The sequence below is a fragment of the Muntiacus reevesi genome, chromosome 2, assembly GCF_963930625.1.
Source record: "Muntiacus reevesi chromosome 2, mMunRee1.1, whole genome shotgun sequence".
Lineage (NCBI taxonomy): Eukaryota > Metazoa > Chordata > Mammalia > Artiodactyla > Cervidae > Muntiacus > Muntiacus reevesi.
In genome coordinates this window covers 45,389,871-45,412,013 of record NC_089250.1, presented here as the reverse complement: position 1 = coordinate 45,412,013, position 22,143 = coordinate 45,389,871, and the positions used below count along the sequence as shown (strand labels likewise).

At 47.1% G+C, this 22,143-nt stretch overlaps 1 protein-coding gene across 10 annotated transcripts in view; it reads right to left on the bottom strand.

Annotated features, from left to right (window-relative positions):
* Window positions 1–22,143, bottom strand: part of DIP2C (disco interacting protein 2 homolog C) — a 288,874-nt gene that overhangs the window by 234,349 nt on the left and 32,382 nt on the right. The gene's annotated exons all lie outside the window — the stretch shown is intronic.

The window sequence follows — 22,143 nt, the reverse complement described above, 5'->3', positions numbered from 1 at the left end:
AAAAAAGAACATCACTGAAGAGAACAAGATCAGCTTATACACTGGTCTAAAAATAGGAAGTGAATTTACCCAAGGCTGCTCTTGAGGTGAATTCTCAGCAGAAACTAGAAGCCACCACACTTCATTACCCCCACTGTGGACTGGTGAAGGTTGCACTGAACCAGGCCTCGCTTCTAAAGTAGGACATGTATTACTTCCCAGCCTGCAGGGGGACTGAGGGGAGGCATATATTGAGTTTCTCAAAACTACTAACAGTAGTTCACTGATACAAGTCATTTATCCAAAACAAACTTAACAATGACTATGCACTAAAGATGCCTTCTTAGGAACTTCTCTCCTGCTGACACAGTCATAACCAAACAAACAGGCAGGGGGAGGATGCTATGAGGCCAAAGGGACCAGGTCCTCCATCAAACCAGTCACAACCCAAGAAAACAGGAGATGATCCTGGAAGGTTTGAACCCACACACACAACACCCCAGTCCCTCATGCCTCCCCTCAAGAACACACTGTCTACTGGTCTTTCTGGGCCCATCTCAAAGTGTTCCCATCTGTGAAGCTCCCCACACTGTGAAAAATCAAGCCCCCACTTCCGGTCCCCAGGACACTTTCATGGCTGCATCCTGGGATTGTGTGGTCAGGCTCGAGCTATTACAGGGCCTGGGAGGCACCGGAGGACGTGGGGTCAATGTCCATAAACAAAGATCCCTTCTTTCCTTTCTGACTCTTCAGAATGAATGCTGTGTAAATAAGGAAGTCAGACCCGCCCTGTCACAGCCTCAGCACTGAGGGCTCAGCCAACAAGACCTGTCTACCTGCGCGGTCCCCGCGGGCTCCACCCCCGTCTCAGGGGACCCTGGCAGACACCACCTACACTTCTCTTCTGGGGTCTGGAGTGCTTAATGAGGATGAGAGTCCCGCAGTCCAAGGACTCCACTCACAACCCCTCTGAAGAACAATGTTTCTGCCATCTCAGAACCAGACCCACCCGAAAGCCTGGGAGACACACGAGCACTTTTGTGGGATCCCTGACCTAGCAATCATGTCAAACCCTCACAGTTGGTGCCAGCTGAGGTGTAAAGCTGGAAGGGCTTTATCCGGGGGAGTCAGACTAGCGTCTGAAGATGCATTCTAGAAACTATTCAACAGGCAGCCAAAACACACCCCAAAAAACCCCAAACCACCACTGTCTGGACACGCCTGAGCTACTAGTGTGCACACACACACGCGCACGCACACACACACATACACACACATGGTGTGTACGGAGAGGTGAGAGCACCCCCATAATGTCCTACTAACTCTTAATGGGCTCCTCCACAGAGGGATGGGGGCCCTCAAGCCTAAGACTGTTGACGCTCTGGAACTCGACTCTGCTCCAGAGGCCACGAGGACACTTGCGCCAGGGATGACCTGCCTCCGGTTGGCAGTCAAGCAGGAGCACAACCAGCAGGCACACCAAGACCCACCTCCAACCCACCTGCCCAACAGTCCCCTCGAAAGGAGTTAGTAATTCAGAGCTAACATAAAAGCATAGGTGGGATCACGGAGAACACATCCAGAAGTTGGTGACCCTGGAACATGGTGACTTCAGGAGCTGACCACAGCCCTCCCCTTCCAGTTCGGCTCAGATGAACGTGACTTTTCAGGTCACACAGACCTGGATACCACATAAAGCTGTCTCCATTTTATGACAGGAGTATGGCTGCTGTCTTCAACAGAGCTGTCTTCTCAGACAAGAATTGCAATCTACAATGCTCAAAAAAGATACAATTCTTAACATGCAACAGGATCAGATAAAACCATATGAGGTTTAGTCAGTCATTGGTGCCATCCTCAGTGAGACACAGGAATCCATGGTGATGAGAGCGACTCCGACAATTCCATGGGGGTGTGGTCCAGAGGAAGAGGCCATGCCCACAGACACCCCTGAAGGACACAAACCCAAACCCTCAGAGTCTCACTGGAACACACATAATGCACATCACAGAGTTCCCTCCCATGTCCTGAAAAAGAACCCAGCACATGCGCACACACACACCCAAAGCACGCACACACACACCCAATCCCACACCCACAAGCACATACACACCCACCCACCCCATCCCCCACAAGCGCGCGCACACACACACACACACACACACACCCTCCACAAGCACACACATCCATGCGCACACACACTCACACCCACCCACAAGCACACACACAGGCATACACACACATGCACCCACCCAACCCACACACACAATCTACCCACACCCACAAGCACAGACACAAGCACACACAAACACACCCACAAGCACACACACCCACAAGCACACACACACGTACCCACAAGTGCACACACACACAAGTGCACACACGTGCACACACACACACACCCAGAAGCACATCCACACATACAAGCACCCTCACACACACAAACTCTGCCCATTCAGAACAGACTTTCTGGAGATCAACCTCTCCCCTGACTGCTGCATACTCTCATGTGAAACAACACAAAAAGTTCAACATATGGAAGACTCTGGATAAAAATAGAATCGTTTCATATGATTATCATTATAGGGACAACTAATGCCCTGGTTTCTCCAAAGCACAGCACAATATTGAAAGTATGACTAACTTGTTCCCTTAAAAATCCTGACACATTCGAAGCAGGAAGCCAACGCTTGTGTCAGGAGCACAACTCCTCCATCATCGTTCTTTTGCTGTCGGAGTCACATAAACAAAGTAACACTGAATCACAAAAGGACGCATCCAGCTGTTCTGACTCACTGCTCCAAATTTAATGTAGAACAGCTAAGAATATCAAGAGACAATTAACGATTAGAACACATTTAACCACCGCCCCCTGACTTCAGGGCTCTGTTCAAGCACTTGACCTTCTCTCTTAATATGAACTTTCCAATAAACTCCGGAATTAACAAGATGACACTTTTTCTTGTGGTGGAGTCAGGAAGAAATTGGTGGAAGGCTGTTCCTTCAGCTGTCAGGAACTTTTCTTTAGCAAAATATCAGAGAGGGAGAAGCAGCTCGAGCTTTTTAACATGCACATCCAGTTCAGCAAGCAACATTGAGGGAGTGTAAACAACAGCAGCACATCGTTATCAAAGCCATCTCTTTAAGAAATTAAGCACCCATAGCATCTTTTCAAAATTATTTCATGCTATCTCATAATTAACTCAATTCACAAATAACAGAAGTCATCCTTGCATCTTTGAAATAAAAGGATAATTTTTTCCCCAAAATACTTTCCCTTTCTTTCAAATGATTGAAATTCAGGGTATTTAACAGGATACTCAAGTTCCTTGACTTCTTAGAAAATAAAATACCTCCAATATCAAAACCTTAACACATAATCCATAGTTTAGCCAGGCTTGAAGGTATTTAAAAGGGAGCAAAATCTGCCTGCAGATTTGGGGCTGACGTGAAGCTCTGTGCAAGTTTCCATCTCGTCTGCCCTTGGTCAGATTGAGCCGGTGCCTGAGAGGAAGGCAGAAACCACAGAGCGCGTCCTGCAGCCCACTGCCCACGGGAACCCTGTGTGTGCGGCTCCACACTCCTGCTGCAGGGGCTAAAGCAAACCACACAGGCTGCCCTGCGGGAGAAGGCGGCACAAAGGCCCCAAGCGGCCAACAGACGTCAGCTCCATACATTTCGTTTGTTTCATAACCCGTCTGACAGAACTCCCGAGGCCGCCCTGGGCTCCCTGACTGTTCCTCCTCATTGGTCCAGCACAGCTTTTTCCCAAAGTGGCCCCAGGGCCTGCAAAGTCCTCACTCTCACTGACAACTCCTAATACTTCCCCCTCCACAAAGCCTTTTCAGATTGAGCAGCAGAAAAGCTAAGCATTTCCTTTGACGTCACTCATTCAGTTCAGTTCAGTTCCTAAATCGCGTCCGACTCTCTGCGACCCCACAGACTGCAGCACGCCAGGCTTCCTTGTCCATCACCATCTCCCAGAACTTGCTCAAACTCATGTCCAACAAGTCGGTGATGACATTCAACCATCTCATCCTCTGTCTTCCCCTTCTCCTGCCTTCAATCTTTCCCAGCATCAGAGTCTTTTCCACTGAGTCAGTTCTTCGCATCAGGTGGCCAAAGTATTGGAGTTTCAGCTTCAGCATCAGTCTTTCCAATGAATATTCAGGACTGATTATTTCCTTTAGCATTGACTGGTTGGATCTCCTTATAGTCCAATAGAGCCGCAAGAGCCTTCTCCAACACCACAGTTCAAAAGCATCAAATCTTCGGCACTCAGCTTTCTTTATAGTTCAACTCTCATGTCCATACATGACTACTGGAAAAACCAAAGCTTTGACTAGATGGACCCTTGTTGGCAAAGTAATGTCTCTGCTTTTCGATATGCTGTCTAGATTGGTCATAGCTTTTCTTCCAAGGAGCAAGCATCTTTAATACATTATGTAGAAGAAATTATGTGCTTCACTTAATATGTACTTCACTCATTATATACAAGAGCATATATATATATATATATATACTTCCTATTCAATGAACAGAAAAGAAGAAAGGAAAGATGAAAGAAAAGTGAAAAAACAAGGTCCCTGAGGACAGGAACTGTTTCTTATTCACGACTAAATCTCCATCTCCTATTAACAGAACAGGCCTGGTGCCTCCACACTCAACACATAGCAGCTTAATTAGCATGACTGATATTATGTCCATAGGTTGAAATACAAGCACCTCTATGACTTCAAACACCTTGAGTACCCCAGTGGCCCACACGACTGGCATCTGTACTAAAGCCACTTTAAATGGGCGTCCAAATCTCTGTCCAGGTAATTCATTTATTTTCAGGACTTTTCAGACATGTCTGCCTTTCTTGTTTTTTTTTTTTAGATTACACCACTTATAACCAAGACTAATTCATCCAATTAACTTTCACAATTAAAATGTCAAGCATATGTTAAAAAATGAAAATCATAAGGAAAAGTATTTAAATCCAATATAGCAAGTTTACCCACATCTTTAAATGAGGATATGAAAATGGAAAGTTCTCCTAGGTGGGGAAACAAGTTATCAGACAACCTAAAAACCTCAAGGACAAAGAGTGAGGAAGGAGGAGGAAAGACCTCCAAGCAACATTTGTTCTTTGAATTTGACTTCAAAAGAGCACTTAAAGTGTGAATTTCCCCCCACATCCCACAACCTGCCAGTACTGTGTGTTGTTCTGTGTCCCTTCCTGGGTGGCAGTGGGTGCTCTCACCAGGCACGATCCTTCCCAGTCCACCTCCTACACACCACACACGGCCTCCTAGAAAGGGCCTGACCCACGCGTCTCCTCACTGCTTGAGCACAGGAGTGGCTTCCAAAAATGACACCGGTGCTGGTGCTCCCTGGAGCCAGTGTCCACTCTTCCAAGTCAAACAGGGCCAGTTTAGATACTGAAAGAAATGCTTACATGCTGGTCTCATACTTAAACGAACTCAGAAGTTAAAGGACGGTCCTTCTCAGCTGGTGTGCACTTGGCATTGGTTGCCATAGGGATAAAGTGCAGCCACCTGCTTCCCTCATCTTGCCCAACATGAAACATCCCACACATGTGAAATAGGGTCAAAGGTCAAGGTCAGAGCTGCGTACTGACCATCTCAAATGTGCAAGAACGTTGCTCCAGTTTCTACAGAAAATGCCTGCAAACATTCATAACAAATGAGTTAAGAGCTCACAGAAGGTTTCTGTTATGTTCCCTAAGAACACCAGAAAACTGGTGTGCAACAAAGGATGGGCCAGGAAAGGAGGCAGGGCACCCATGCCTCCAGGCTAGAAACTGGCACAAGCTCAGGCCCCACCCAAAGCCAGGGACAACAGGGGCCAGGGAAGTCCTCAAACTCATCCAAGTGTAGGACTCACAAGCATCAGGGCCAATGGATCCCCAGTAGCTAATTACAAGAAAACACACCTAACACCTCTCTCCACCATCCTCCTCAAGCTGAGCCAGGAATGGACACTCAGTTTCAGAAACCCTCCCCCAAGGCAGGGCGCATCCCAGTGTGGGACCCACTGGAAAACCAGCAAGAAACCTTCGCTCAGGTGGCAAGCACAGTTATGAAATGACACCCATAAAGACCACAATCCATCCCTCAGTTGGCCCACGATTGCCCAGTGCCAGCACATTTCACCGCGACAAGAAAACACATGCATGAGAACCTCAGCCTCCTGACTGGATTCTTCTCCCGGTGAGGCCCCCACCATCAGCCAACAGAGGGGCTGCCAGACTGTCCTACGTAGGAGAGGGTTCGAGAAGGGATTCCCCCCAGGATGTGTGCAAGGTCTGTGTACTTGCACCTGTGGAGGGTGTTTACCACTCACAGAGATTAAAATCAACCAAAGTAACTTCCCCCAGACTCAGCATCCACACATACAAAATGCCAGCTCAACAGATAAAATAACGTGGTTTACTTCCATACATGATCACTGATTTTGACATCTAATCTATGTGCCTGCCAGACAGGGAGGGGTCGGTACCACCAACCCAGGAATCAACTGGGAGGAAAGTCAAGGCATCAAACGGCTCCAAAGTTTCTGTTCTTGGCAAGGCTGGACCAGGCAAAACCCACGGCAGCATCCACCCATGACGGCTTTGCTTCCAACTTCTTTTAATAATTGCCATTGTTCCTAATTCATGATAATTGGAAGGGGAACTTAACAGCAGGTAATTAAGCCACTGCACCATCTGCTACTGAATTACAATGCCACACATTTGTAATAAAAGTGGACTTTATACCAGGAACTGTGGCCTAGAAACGCAGTCCAACAGGCTCTTCCCCATGCCTCCCTCGGTTGCAACCCCTGGCGGGGAGAGGCCCAGACCCCTACTCTGCAACACGTTTGGGTCTGACCTTTGCCCACCCAAACCTACCCCCTGCCCTCACCTTCCTCCAGCCAAAGAGCCTCAGGGAGTTTTTTCTAAAAGATTGCCAGGGAGCCTGCATTCTCCCCACCAGCGACTGCACACACACCACTTTCCACGGCTGCCAAGGACCAGGAAGGCAAACTCCACCGCCACTCCCACGTTCTCGTTTCAAAACGCAAGAACGTCTGAATTCACATCAGCGACCACACAGATGACATGGATGACAACGCAGCTTCCACACCTGGGCGGGACTCTGCGCCGAGCCCCATGTGGGTCCACAATCTGAGTCCACATGACAGAGAATTAATTCTGCCATTTCCCTCAGCATAGACGCCGGGACCTGCCAAGTATTCTTGAGATAGCCAAAAGCCGCTGGGGGCTCCATCTCTCACTGCTTCTGCCAATATTCAAGTGATAAAAATAGAAATCATGTGTGAGCCACTTGCTTTGTCTTTCAGGAGAAGTCATGTGTGCAGCTGTTAAGAAGAAGAAATCAAATGGTATATGTCTTCAATCTAAGCCCACAGACCACACAGCCCCATTCTGTGAGGCCCAGAAATTCACAGGTAGTCTTACCGGGGCCGGGTTGTATATTAACGGGGAACAGGCTGCTGTGCTGAGGGTTTTGTCTCCTCCAATACAGTCAACCGATCAAGCATCCACCACTGACACATCAAGGTCATTTATAGTCACTTACCCACAATTACACAAGGGAAGTAAGGACACTGCTCTACCAAACTTCAGTTCTCTAAGACACGGCCCCATCCAGATAAATGTTTATGAAATGTCCATGTTCCTGGGAGGCTAGAAGAGACAGCTAACAGCAGTTGTCCAGGGCTCTTTCTTCACTGGAACTTGACTCACCTGGAGCAGCATCACCGATGGGTTTCACCGATGAAGCAGGCAACCACTTGGAAGAGTTCCTGGGCTTCTGTGTTGAAAATTCGTACCAAGCACTGCTTACAAGAGCCTCCAAACAACAGGAACTGTAGCTCATGTCAGATCATACAAAAGGGCTCTTGGAATGCAACCCTACCAAATACCACCTCATTTCCTACTCCCAACTAAATTACTGTCTGCCTGTGTTTCACCGATGGACTGAGGCTCAGGGTCTAAGGGAAGACACTCCGGGGGAATCCTTGCACACCCAGCACCCTTTCTTCCAGTGTTACCCTGAAGACTGCTGAGAAGGGCCTTTCTCCTTCCTCAGTGCAACAACTCTGGCTTGTGGCACCACTCCCCACCCACCACTCTGTCTACCCCTCAATTATAGGCTTTTGTGGGGGAAAAAAAATCAGTTCTTTTTACTTTGGGTTCCAAAACAAGTACATAATTTCGAACCATTTCATCAATTAAATTATCAAGCAGCAGTTTGTAATCTGGACCACAATCTGATGCAAAATTCTCAAGTAATTTGGGCAGCAATAATAGCTCCTATTTACATTACAGACAAACAGATGAAAACTTCAACTAATCTGTACATATTGTTTGTGGGACCAATTTCATAAACAAACCAGCTATTCAAGCAAAAAGAGTGTATTCAGTCAAATGCAAATTAATTCACTTCCCTCATAAAAGATCTTCTTCATTTCCAATAGAGATTTTTAAACCTGTGGTAGGAGGAAATGCCATTAATCTACAAGCCTCCATCTGTGTCCTTCCTTCCCACAAGGCGAGCCCACCAAGCAGAGTGGAGCAGCACAGAGACAGCACACGGGTCCAGGGGCAGGCCGGGAACCAGCCTGAGGCACAGGACCGCCTGGCGAGCTCCCCCACCATGCGGCACCCCTCAGGGTCCCATGCGGTCAATGTGACTGCACACCTGAAGGATGCAATGCTGAGCCCCCGGAGCAATACACAGCCGGTGGGGACGCCCTCCTGTAATGAGCAGAGAACATGGGGACAGGCCTCAGGAGCGGTGCCCAGGGCTCTGAACAAGGCATCCACCTCGGTGTCCTTGGGAGCAGCAAGTGATTGGGAGGTCCCAGCCGGGAGACTGGAATCGGGGGCCCCACTCAGGACACAAACTCACAAAGTTCTTTTCCCTCCTGAGGGATGGACTGTGAGCCTAGGGTTAGGACATGCATACTATTCACATACAGAATGGATAAACAAGGTCCTAACTGTAGAGCACATATCCTGGGGTAAACCATAATGGAAAAGAACATAAAAAAGAATGTATATGTATATAAATCAATCACTATGCTGTACAGCAGAAATTAACACCACACTGTAAATCAACTATACTTTAATAAAAGTACATTAAAAATAATAAAATTCTTAAAAAGTGGGGGGGGGGGAGTTATCTTCCCTTCTTTACTGAGATGTGACACTGTGTTAGTTCAGAGTGCACGTAACAATCTGATACATTTAAACAGCATCACATGACACTACAGTCAGGCTATGAACTCCTCCAACCCCGCAGTCTCACTTTGTCTTGCTGTGAGAACACTTCAGATCTACTCTCTCAGCAATTTTCAAGTACATAGTACTCTTGTGAGCTACAGTCACTGAATCCCACCCCCAGAATTCTCATCTTACAACTGGGTCTGAGCCCTGTGACCATCATCTGTCCCTCCTTCAGCCTCTGGCACCACAGTTATACTCTCTGCTTCTATGAGTCTAGCATGTTTAGATTTCACATATAAGCAGGATCATATAGTATCTGTCTTTATTTTATTCAAGTATAGTTGATTTACAATGTTGGGTCAATTTCTGCTGTAAAGGGATATGATATTCATTTTCATATTCTTTTCCACTATGGTTAATCACAGGATACTGAATATGGCTCCCTGTAATATACAGTAGGTCCTTGTTGTTAATCCATTCTCTATATAATAGCTTGTATCAAGCAGTATTTACCTTTCTCCAACCTATTCCACTTAGCATAATGTCCTTCAAGTTCACACATACTGTTGCAAATGGCAGGATTTCCTTCTTTTAATGGTTGAATTATACATATATCACATTTTCTCTATCCATTCATCCACTGATTTTCAGACTTAACATTGCTTCCACATTTTGGCTATTGTAAATAATGTAGCAGTAAACACAAGCGTACAGGTGTCTTTGAGATTTTTATTTCATTTCCTTTAGATAAATACCCAGAAGTGAACTTGCTAGATCATATGGCAGTAGTCCTATTTTTAATTCTTTGAGGAATCTCCATACTGTTTTCCATAGTGACTGCACTAATTTACATTCCTATCAAGAGTGTACAAGGGTTCTCTTCTCCACACCCTCATCAACCTTGACATCTCTTTTCTTTTTGCTAAGGACCATTCCAACAGGTGTGAGGTGATATCTCACTGTGGTTTGATCTGCATTTCCCTGATGATTAGTGATGTTGAGCATATTTTCATGTACTGTTGGCCACGTGTATGTCTTCTTTGGGAAAATGTCTATTCAGATTCTTTGGTCTTTTTTAAAATGGACTGCTGTGATTTTGGTTTTCTTTTTTCTTTTTTTTAATTTAGTTGTGTGAGTTTCTTATAAAATCCTGTGATCAGGTAAAACCCAGGACTAACTCCAGGTCTGAAACTCCATGTTTTGCATTCAGCTGCTCGCGTTAGTGAAAGGATGCAACAACACCATAAAAGAACAAACCTCTGATAATCCTGGTTGATGTCACAATATTTATCTCAAAACATAAAGGTATTGATGAAATGCCTCCCCAGGAAAGAGCTCAAAGCTGACACATTCTCCTTTAATTATTAAAGCCTTAAAATCCACTCGATAAATTATTTTAATCTAAATCTCCAGCACAATGCCTGCAACAGAGTTGGCAGTAATTCGTCTGGCTAGCAGATGTGGACCCAAAGTCCCTAGCCCTCTGCATGGACATCTGCCCTGTTGAAGTTCATGCCTGGTTCCATTGAACGACATCCACCTTTCTGGATTCATGCCCCGTGTTCCCAACTCCCTGCAACCACAGAAAGAGCCCTCTGAAAGAGCCTGAGGCCTCTGCGGCTGCGAGAGATCCTCACAGTGGGCTTGACAAATACAGCAAGAAGCCTTTTACCTCAAGCCTGTATTCTCTGGTAGGTCTGAAACTGACTGGCCTAGCCCTCCAGCAGTGGTTCTCAAACCTCATCCTGCACCAGAGCCCCCAAGAAGGCTCAGTGAAACACAGGCTGGCAGGTCCTCCCAGTGCCCAGCTCCTGATTCTGCAGGGCCAGGCCCAGCCGCTCACTCCTGACACGCTCCCAGGCTGAGACGCTGGAGCTCTGCCCCACCTCCCTGGAGAGCTGCCCTCCTCGACACACTAAGGGACCAACCTGACTTTAGTTCAGCTACTTCCTGCTCCTCCTCGTACCCTCCTGAGTCTGCACAGGGAGCCCGCCTTGTGTGACAAGGCGCTCTTGCTCTTTCCAACGACAAAGTCCCACCCGCCTCACGGCAGATGAGTAGACGCTCTCCTGATTCAGATCTGCTACACAGCATGCAGCCACTAAAAATAACATTCGGTAAGAACACTTGTCAACATGGAAATTTTTCATGATACAGTACTGGCAGAAAAACAGCAAGTAATAAGGCTTGAACACAGAACACGGAAGTACTGGTTTAAAGTATAGATGGGTAGATAGATGGGTAACTGGGTGGATAGTTAGATGGATAAATACAAGGTGGGTACTGAGAAATCCCTGGAAGGAAATACATTACAATATTAGAAGAGGTTACTCATGGTGGTGAGATTACTTTGTATTTTTTACCAATGATTTTCAGTTAACACTATTTAGTAACAGGAAAAAATAAGTTGCTTTAACTTTGTCTGAAAATGCTTTAGGAAGTGTGTGTTTTCCTGACACTTCTTGATCAGGTCACTTTCATTGGTTACGCTCATTCTCATTCATCCCAGAGTCAGTGTGACACGGTGGGAAAGTAGATCTTTTGAGTCCAAAAACTTAGTTCTGCCTTCACATCTGTATACTGGAGGCAGCAGCTCCCCTTCCACTTCAATGGGCCACAAAGAGCACATGAAACCACATACAAGGAGCTCCCAGAAACCTCAGAGCACAAATGCAAGGTGAAGTCAGTGATCGATTTGGCTCCTCAGCTCCTCTTGGAGACTCGCTGCTTCCTTCACCACTCAGTGTGCATCTCACCCAAAAGATACAAGAAATGCTGCATTTTATTTTAATATAGTTGCAAATATACAATGGAGTCCACTCTTGAGTGATCTGGAATCCACTCCAGCCAACACCAGGAAAGCATGCGGCTCCTGCCTGCATCAAAGAGAAAAGCAACGCAAGCCCAGGTTCATAGAGCCTGGTGCAGGACTGCCTTCCAAAATCAGCTGAAGCCCATTTACAAATACTTTAAATATCCAAGATACAGAACTAAGCAACTTGCTCATTCAAGAAGGATTAACGAGCAAACCCTAAGCAATTGTTCACCCTAGTGGGCACAAGGAAAATGACAAAATAATGCTGACGGTGCTAAGACGGAGATGCACATGCATCACCATGACAACAAAGAGAAGGAAGCAACTGCACATGGGCTGGAGAGCTAGGTCCACGTGGGCTGGAGAGCTGGGTCCCAGGAGCCCAGAAACCCTCCACACATTCTCTGGGTGCAACAGGCTGCACCCACACCCCCACCTTCACCCACGTGGCTTCTAGCAACACAATCAACACCAAGACTCACTGTCCATCTTAAAGCAGACACCCAGGAACCATCACCTCACACCGCACTTTTACTAGATAAATCTCCTGCATTTTAATCCAGGCTCCAAAAGACAACTCTGAAAATAAAAATATGTCAACCTAATTTACAGGAGTTTCTTCAGCTGGCCATCATTCATACTAACTACAAAACAATGTGAACTCCACTGCAGCTAGCAGACAAGCTCTCTATATCCGATGGCCAACCAGCATCTGCCAGGGCCAGTCAGATGGACATTAAGTCCCATGACCATGACTAACAGTCACTCACACACACCAGCTTCATTCAGCCCAGAGGAAAAACCACGTAAAAAGTCAAATACGTACTAAAAACAGGCAGCTGGCAGCACCCAATTCCTGAATTGGATGCTGCTCAGAGGGCTTTCATGGCCAGTGTGGCTCTGATGGGGCTCGTCGCCACCCCCCACCCCACCCCACAGGGAAGCAGACTGGAGCCTGGTTCCTCCAAGGCCTGTGGGCCAAGCGGCCAACAGCAGACAAGACATCCTCTCCACAACTTCCAAGGGCTGGGGAAGGACAGAGGAGTTATGAACAGGAGGAGAAGGCCTGGGGGGAAACAAGTCTCCTGATTTTACAAAAGATGTGAAGTCATGCAGGGCCTCACACATACCTGACCCGTGTACTGCCGTTTCTCTCAGGTGATGGCCATTAGTAACTCCCAACATATCCAAATAGAGACCACCTCTCCAAATTATATTGATTTATTACTCACAAATGGGGAACAGTTAGCTGCCCCCCAAAATAAAGGAATTTAACCTGAAACTGTATATGACAAAATTTATTTGAAAATAACCCTTCAAGCTTAAAAGAATTAAATAGTGAGGAATATTGCACTAGATGGCAATAGAATAAAACAGTGAAGGTTAATTGCCACAGAGGGCCCTAGAAAAGGGCCATAAGCAGAGTGTGGAGATTTCCACAAAACAAACAGAAGAGATCATCTAATGAGATGCAGGATGAGCCACTGGGCTCATCCCAAGATAACAAACTACCCACACTGTACTCAAAAGTAAAGCAAGCTGCCACGCTGTGAATAAATGAAAACACATAAGCTTGGAAGCAGTGTTCTGACAGGATGCTGCTTCCAAATTTCAATCTTATTAACCCTCAATCCTGTCAATACACACACTCAACAACAGCCACACTAGCTAAACACCTGTGACCTGCAAGGTGCCCTATGCACACCTCGGATCTTCACAACCACCTTACCACTGGGGTGAAACTAGGACCCCATCTGACAGATGAGAAAATAGAGGGAAGGAGGGGGTTACCGAACCTGCCACAGCCACACAAGTGGGAAAGGACAGCTGCCATCACCAGGACATGGACCTACACATCCACTTAAACCAGCGACCGGCCACCCCCATGGAGCTCAACAGCGTGCACCTGCCGTCAGGTGCGTCCACATGGGGGGCTGGGACAGGAGGGGGCACCCACCTGACCAGCAAGCCCTGGAGGAACGGTCCCAGTGCTACCTCCTCTCCACCTCACCTCCATTTCCGGCCTCTTTCTCCACCACCCACACCTTCATTTCTCCGCTGCTTTCCTCCTGGAGCCCATCAAGTGGCTCCACCTGTTTAGAGAGGCCCAGCGCTGCATCCTACAACGTTCTGGCCTATTCTGGACGAGATTCGAGATGGGGAAGTGCCGGCGCAGTACAGGGGCCGGAGACCACCGATCGAGGTAACTCGGGAGAATACCAGGGCCACAGATCGTGAGTTTCTGCTGTTTCACTGGAACTCCCATCGAAGACTACTGCTGAACCAATCCGCTAATTTCCCCCAAGAACCGCTGGCACCTATTCTTTGGTTTCAGATACCACTCTCCTGTGAGTTACTGATAAGACATAAGATCTAAAGCCTCAAAGTGAAAGTTGCTCAATCCTGTCTGACTCCTTGCGACCCCATGGACTATAAAGTCCATGGAATTCTCCAGGCCAGAATACTTAAGTGGGTTGCTTTTCCCTTCTTCAGGGGATCTTCCCAACCCAGAGCTCCCGCATTGCAGACGGATTCTTTACCAGGGAAGCCCAAAGCCTCATATATCATACAAAACTCATATATGAGGCTTTGGGCAAAGAGTCGGATAGAACTGAATGACTTTCACTTGGAGGCTTCCAATCTTGTTTCTTATCTGTAACTCATAGGAAAATGAAAGTCTCTCGGTCACGTCCAACTCCTTGCGACCCCACGGACTATACAGCCCATGGGATTCTCCAGACCAGAATAAAGGAGTGGGTAGCCTTTCCCTTCTCCAGGGGCTCTTCCCAACCCAGGGATCAAACCCTGGTCTCCTGCACTGCAGGCGGATTCTTTACGAGCTGAGAGCCATGAGGGAAGCCCAAGAATACTGGACTCATAGAAGAGTGGTGTATATCACACAGAACTCATTTCTGTCCCATTGTTAAAGGCATATCTCATCCCATCACTCACTGGGCCAGGAGCTCTCCCAGCTGGAAGAGAAACCCCCACAGCGGCTCCTGAGACCAGAACCCTCGCCTTCGCGAAGAGGACGCGGGGCCTCGGGGAGCGGCGCCCACAACGGCCTCATGGACCACACTGTCACCCCCCGGCCCTCGCAAGGCTTTCTTCCTACCTCCCAGAAGCTGCTGTGCTACCAGGCATCACAGCCATGTCCCGGGCAAGAAGAAACGGTGTGAGGCTGGAAGCTGTTTGTATTTTTATCCACAAAGGGACGCCCTCCTCAGGAATCTTGACCAAGGCCACATTCTCTAGAACCTGTCTTCCCACCACTGCTCGTTGCAGAAGCGAATTTTAAGCTGGACCCACTGCTTCCGGAGCAAAGCCGCTAATTTGTTCATAAAAATAAAAGAAAAACGGGCATCTTACTGGCGGCCGGGGGCCGAGAAGACCCTACGAGGCACCCACCTTACCCGACGGTGGGCACCAGCTGCCTCCACTCCCACAGCCCAGAGGACAGTGAGTCTGCCTCGAAGGCAGCGCTAAGGCCAGTTGACGTAAAGGAGGTCACAAGCCCACGACGCCCGTCCAGCCGCCCCGGCGCACACGAACAAGATGGCGTCTACTGCGCTTTTCCACCCACTTGAGCGTCGTCGGGCAGCACGCGTGCGCAGATACCCCGTGGGCGACCCCGCGGCCCCTGCCCCCAGCCCCCGTCGGGCTGGAGTCTGCTGCGCCTGCGGTGTTACCCGGAGACTCAGGGACACATCAGGCACTAACTTGCAGACTCAGAAACCTGCACGGCTGTTAACAGCGTCAATCAGCCGCATTCCAGGCACAGTGCTGAGCACCTCACGTGTACTAATCACTTAATAAAAACTTACTCCCACCTAATCGATGAGGAAACAAAGGCAGAAAGGTTTATGCAGGAAAGTACTCAGCCTCCAAGGAGCAAATCCAGGTTCAAGACAATGTTAAGCGTGCACAATGACCTCGTTCTCTAGGCCGAAATAACATCCAGAATTAACGAGATAAAATACCACCCTACAAACAAGGCAAAGTGGTCCTGGGTGGCCTGTCTTTACTGCAGACTGGGGTCCGTGGGCTCAAAAGTCTCCAACGCCAAACTCAAACTTTCACACACCCAGTAATACCTAAAATCAGCCCAAAGAAGCATATTCCAGGCTCCAGGAGCTGCTGCTCTGCCCAAGGGAGCGGACGGAGGTGCGGACCGAGACCAGGCCCTCCACTCGGGGCAGGTCCAAATCCGACACGTGGCACAGCCACCCTGCAGGAGCCCACAGGATGGAACAACGTCAGCCAGTGAAAACGGTCCAAGTGGGAGCCCTGTCGGAGAAAAGGAAAGGCCTGGTTCACAAGGGAGAGGGAACCAAGAGTCCCCAGGAACCATCAAGTTTTCTTCGGTCTAACCTGCAGGCTCCTCAGTCTCAGCCCTACCCACATCTGGTCAGCTGTCGGGGTTGGCGGGTCGGGGGGCGAGTCCTACTTTTGAGTCACAGGAGGTGTCCTCACCGGGGGCTGAGATAAGAGCGCTTTATGCAAAGCTGACCACCAGCCTCGTGTTGAGTCCGTTCTAACTAGATCTGGACTAAATTCTTTATGATGTTTGGTATCCTGAACTCCCTGCCAGGAGCAGACCCTTGCGTGTCTGTCTCTGGAGATGGTACCTGATCCCTCAAGGGCCAATGTAAAACATTCACTTTATCACCCATAAAACAGCAAAGCACCCAAGCATCTCTGTGCTGTAACACTTGTGTCGTAAAATCAAAGGCACTCACACACTCAGCCCACATCTTCAAGAAATGAAACCACACAACTACCACCAATCAGAACAGTACTGATTGCTTTGCTTTTCTGGTTTCTCTCTTTGTTTAAATAATCAAAGATACTTGTACACAAGGAAAAACTGCACCACAGAGCCAAACAAAAAAAAATTTCTTTCTAATTAAAGATCTTTAAATTCTTCCATATACTTTAAGTTGTAATTATAGCCCTATTTAATGTTATGCACTTCCACTAAAGGAGAGGTTAATTATATAGACTCTGGTAATTATGAAAAGTAAAATAACGTATGAAATGTCATAATGAATAATTAATAAGACCTCTTTGATCTGGTTCAGACCAGAGTAGCAGAGCTAACAGGCTCCCTCTGTCTCTTTGGTGTGGGGACAATTTGATTGAATAAACCAAGTATCTGATACTAGAAGCAGGAGTTCATAATAAGCATTTACCTTGCCTTAAAACTAAAGATGAAAATTTCTAATTAGTTTCACAATTGAACAGATACAGCAGAGGTGAGGCCTGGTGGCTAATATACCTTGAGGTCCAGAGTGGAGACACTGTATCTATGGCAGATGTTCTAGGGGTCTCCTCTCCATCCTGCTAGACTATGTTACAGGGTTGTCACATCACATGAAAACCCTCAGGAAACAGACAATGTGTAAACACAAAAGCAGTAGCCAGTGAAAACGGTCCAAGTGGGAGCCCTGTCGGAGAAAAGGAAAGGCCTGGTTCACAAGGGAGAGGGAACCAAGAGTCCCCAGGAACCATCAAGTTTTCTTCGGTCTAACCTGCAGGCTCCTCAGTCTCAGCCCTACCCACATCTGGTCAGCTGTCGGGGTTGGCGGGTCGGGGGGCGAATCCTTTGAAGGGACCTTGCCTTCAAAGAACACTAAGACTTCTTAGGCATAAAATAAGTAACTTATGTAATTCAAATCAATAATTTACATTATTTCATGTTAACTTAATTAACTAAAATTAATTCAGATAATTCACATTAATAGTTATTTCAATTATGAAATTAATTTTAAATAATTAAAATTAATGCAAACTTTCACTTATTAATTTAATTAATGTAGTAAAATAAGCCCGGTTTTAAAGCACAGATTGCTTGAGTTCTTTGTATTTGTTGCACTTCCCATCTTTTAGGGGAAGCAGAGAGAGTATTCTGGAGTCTTGTTTTCCCAGGTGTTTATCTGTCCCTGGGGGCATTTATAGGTTTGTAGCAATCTCCATTTAAACTTAATCTGCATAAGAATATATCATCCTCACGGGCTCAATTTTGCTTCAAGAAGAGTGACACCTGTGATTACATCTGAACCACAGTTAACTATCAGTGTCAACACTTCTTCAACATGTAACTTTGTGACTACCAGCAGCTACACAAAGAGTAGGACAGTCCACAAGAGATCTAGAAAGCTATGGATCCAGGATGGAAAACAAAGTATCACTTCTGCTCAAATACTCTACTTAAAATGTAATTTTCCAGTAAGTAAACCACCAACACTCTATAACCAATATTCAATGGACTTTTGAAACTTTTAGAAACTTGTAGTAGGTAGAATCAAATATTTTTAATTTTTGAATTGGGAAGAACCTGTATCAGGGGACAGAATGAGACTCAGTGAAGCATGCGAGAGCACGTGATTTAAGTAAAGGGATAATGGAATTAATAGAAGAGATAGTGTGATTATATAAAGCAATATTGAAGCAGGTTTCAGAAAAGACAGGAGGAGGTCATAAAAACACAGAGGGTCCCTTTTCTATCCAGGTTTGAGACTAGATAAACTCTTAAGATGAAGAGTGTTATTCGGGTCAATTACATCTCTAATCTCAGAAAGGTCGTGAGGACCAGCCCTCTAACTTGGTGGACCAGCTCCACCAGGATCACCCAGGGCAGGACCCATGGGACCATGGCGGGTAGGACAGGAGCTCAGCTCTGGGCAGCTTCTGTTTGGAAGCCACTCAACCTCATCGCCCCCCCCTCATTGCAGCTGAACTCAAAACTGTTTCTGCAGAAGCACCTCCAAGGGGACAAGCATCTCCAAGGGGTCCTTCCATTTCAGAGAAGATCTCACTCACTGGTGATAATTTTGTATTTAGGACACTTTAAATTAAAAAAAAAAAAAAAAAAACCTTGATCCTAAATGCCTCTCCATGCTTTTGCATCACTTCACGTCTTAGGGACACGTTCCCGTCCCTATCCCGATGCACTTTTCAAGGGAGACCTGGGTTCACATGTGCTCTGGGATGCAGACACTGTGCAGGAGGAGGGACATGAAAGGAGCTGACTATGACTGACAGTCAACAACTATGCCACCATCACCACCAGGACATTTTACTGTGACTTACTTGTCAGGGTACCCTTACCCAAAGCAGGGGGCTGACACACTGGGAGCCACAAAGAGTACCTTTAATCAATGTGAAGAAATGTGTTCAAACCCCCAAAAAGAGGCACCTGAAGCAGCTCTTCTCCTTAAACCCTTCTCTCTCTCTCTCTCTCTGAAAGACTCTCCTGCCTTTGCCTCTTGGAAGGAGGGATACTCTGGTCCTACTTCCAGAAGCACCCCCACCCCAGGACAGTCTCCACTGTCTCAAACTTCTTTGGGTCAGCCTGGTAAGATGAGACTTACACTTACTAACTCCAATAATCAAAGAACAAGAAGCCTTCCTATCTGGGCAGTTTGGTTTGAGTAGCCAAATTAGCAGCATTTCATCAGGGAAAACACCAACAAAAATATCACTGTCTATGTAACACCACCTTCTAGACAGACTCCATACTCACAGCATGCCCAAGGAAACTGCCCTGTCCCCTTTCTTCTCCTAACCTCTCCTGATGTCACATCTCCGAGTTTCGCAGTGTTTATCATTTCCCACCTGCCTGTGTGACCAAGCTGCAGTAACCAGCCTCTACTCACAGAGGCAGCAGCTTATGAAAGTTCAAAGTGACACCGCAGAGTGGGAAGGTCATAAATGGAAGTGTCCCCCCTCCCTTTCTTCCAAGGAGTCTCTTCAGTGGTGAAGGGTGTTGGCACCAACCTAACTTCAGTCTAGCTCAGGTCACTGCTTAACATTAACTAGAAACGATGAACCACCAAAAAACTAAAGTTCCTTAGGAAAAGATTCTCACAAAAATATCAATATCCTAAATTCTTCTGAGAATAACACAGAAGTATTATACATAATGTAAAGAAACATGCTCAGAAGTCTGTCCTCAATGATCCACCTACATAAATCTTTACTTCAAATTGCTCCCACATTCTTCAAGATTCAAACAGACTGAGAAGATGGTTTCCAGGAGCAATCATAAACACACAAGATTCAAGCAAGTTTTCCGGTTTCTCTGAATAAAGCCAAGGAATTCACCTTGAGAAGAGAGGTCCCCTTGGCGCACAAGATACACAGAGGATTTTTACAAACAGTGGTGGCAGACACCCCCCTTTCCAGCCGGCAGGAGAGGAAACAGGGAGAAAGTCACAGATTTTTATCATCGCTAATGCTGAAGAAACCCACAATAAATTGTGATGGTTTCTGATTTAACATTATAAAAAGAGGTTACTCCCCACCCCTTCCCCACAACAACTACTACATACACACCAGAAACAGGTCTGACAGTTTTCCAGCTGTTCATAAGCAAGCTGTTGATAAACAAGAACTGTAGCTATGGACTTCCTACAGGTACAAACCCTGTCCCAACAGCCCACCTGGACAACCAAATGTCCTCTGCTCTTCCAGACAGACAGAAAACATCACCAGCGTTGGGGCAGTGCATCTAGGACAGTCGGACTGATGTCCATATCGGACACTGAACAAAGACCCAGGGCTCAGGCAGTGGAGAGGGCCTGGGGTTCATCTCAGACAAAAACAAGCAGCAGCAGAGCAGCAGGTCACTGTGAGTCAGGAACCGGAGGAGCACTTGGAGCCCCGCAAGGACCAAGCTGGAATGGCGGTGTCTGCCCTTTGCACCCCCTATTTCTCCAAACAGAGGGAAAGGATCACAGGACACAGTCAGAGATAGAGACCAGCCGAAGGATCAGCCTCTGCCTTCCTGGAGTCAAGGCCATCTTGGGGAGCTGCATAAACCAGTGGGTCCTGATAGCCCTGCCCAGGACAGAGCCTGAGCCCCCAGGGGGAGAAAAGAGACCCATGGTTCCCTGGGTCACCCATCCAGAACAGGTGAGAGCGGGCCTACTGCATCTAGTGCTCTGGCTGGGGGGCCCCAAGGAGGGCAAAGTCCAGCGGGGGCGAGGCATAGACACTGGCATAGTGAAGGGCACAGGAAGAGACACAAAGGCTGTCCTCGGGGTCAGGACAGTCCTTTCTAGCCCAGGGTGGAGAAGTGCTCGACACAAACCAACTCAAACAAAACATCTGTATCTGAGGGCAACTGTGACTACAGACATTAAAGTTCAAATCTTTACAGACTGTTTCTCTAACCAATTCTTCAGTTTTTAAGACAGTCCACAAATAGACACTTTTAGTACCATCTACACTTTGAACTCCGTACAAAGTAACTCTATGAGAAAGGAAAACTGAATGGGAAAGCCAGATATGAAACCCTACAGTCAATCCTGAGGACCACGTCACAGACGCTTTAACCCTTTGTCTCGATCCAAAGAGCATAGTTCTCTCAACTTCCAGATTTCTTATTTTCTCCTACCTTTTTTATCATGAAAATGTTCAAACATACCAAAAAGCTGAAAGACTGCTTCAATTGAAGTACCCAAACTTTCTCCACATGCATCCAACAAACTGTTAACACTTACTTATATTTACTTTGTCATCTACTGACCCAACCCGCCCACCACCCGCCATCTGACCAGCACCCCCTCCCCTGGCCCGCTGCAAGGTAAGTGGGGGACTTCTGACTGCTCACCCCTAACTCTTCAGCCAGACTTTCCCTACAAATCAGGACCCTCCACAACTACAAACCATCATCACATATAAGACAACTAACAATAATTTCATATTATCATCATCCAGCTTATATTAAACTAGCTCAATTATCCCCAAAATGTCTCTAAGAGCTGGTTCCTTCTCCAAACCAACCCCCCTCAAGTTACAGCTGCACTTGGTTATTCTCTTGTCTGTCTTGTCTCTGCCCCTCCCCGCAACCCCCCAACTCCCACCCTATTACCCACAGTCCTCACCTCTTCATGAATCCCAGACAGTGTCCTGAAGAGCACCGTCACCCTACACAGCCGCTCCTCTACCTGCCCACGCCTCCGCTCACACCCAGGTAAACTCTCCAGCGCCATCCTGCTGGTTAAGGTCACACACTGGCCACCAGAGCCACAGGCTCCTGGCAACCCCACCCTAAACGGCTCTCCAGGGCATGTGGCCCACCAAGTCTGGAAGCTCAGGC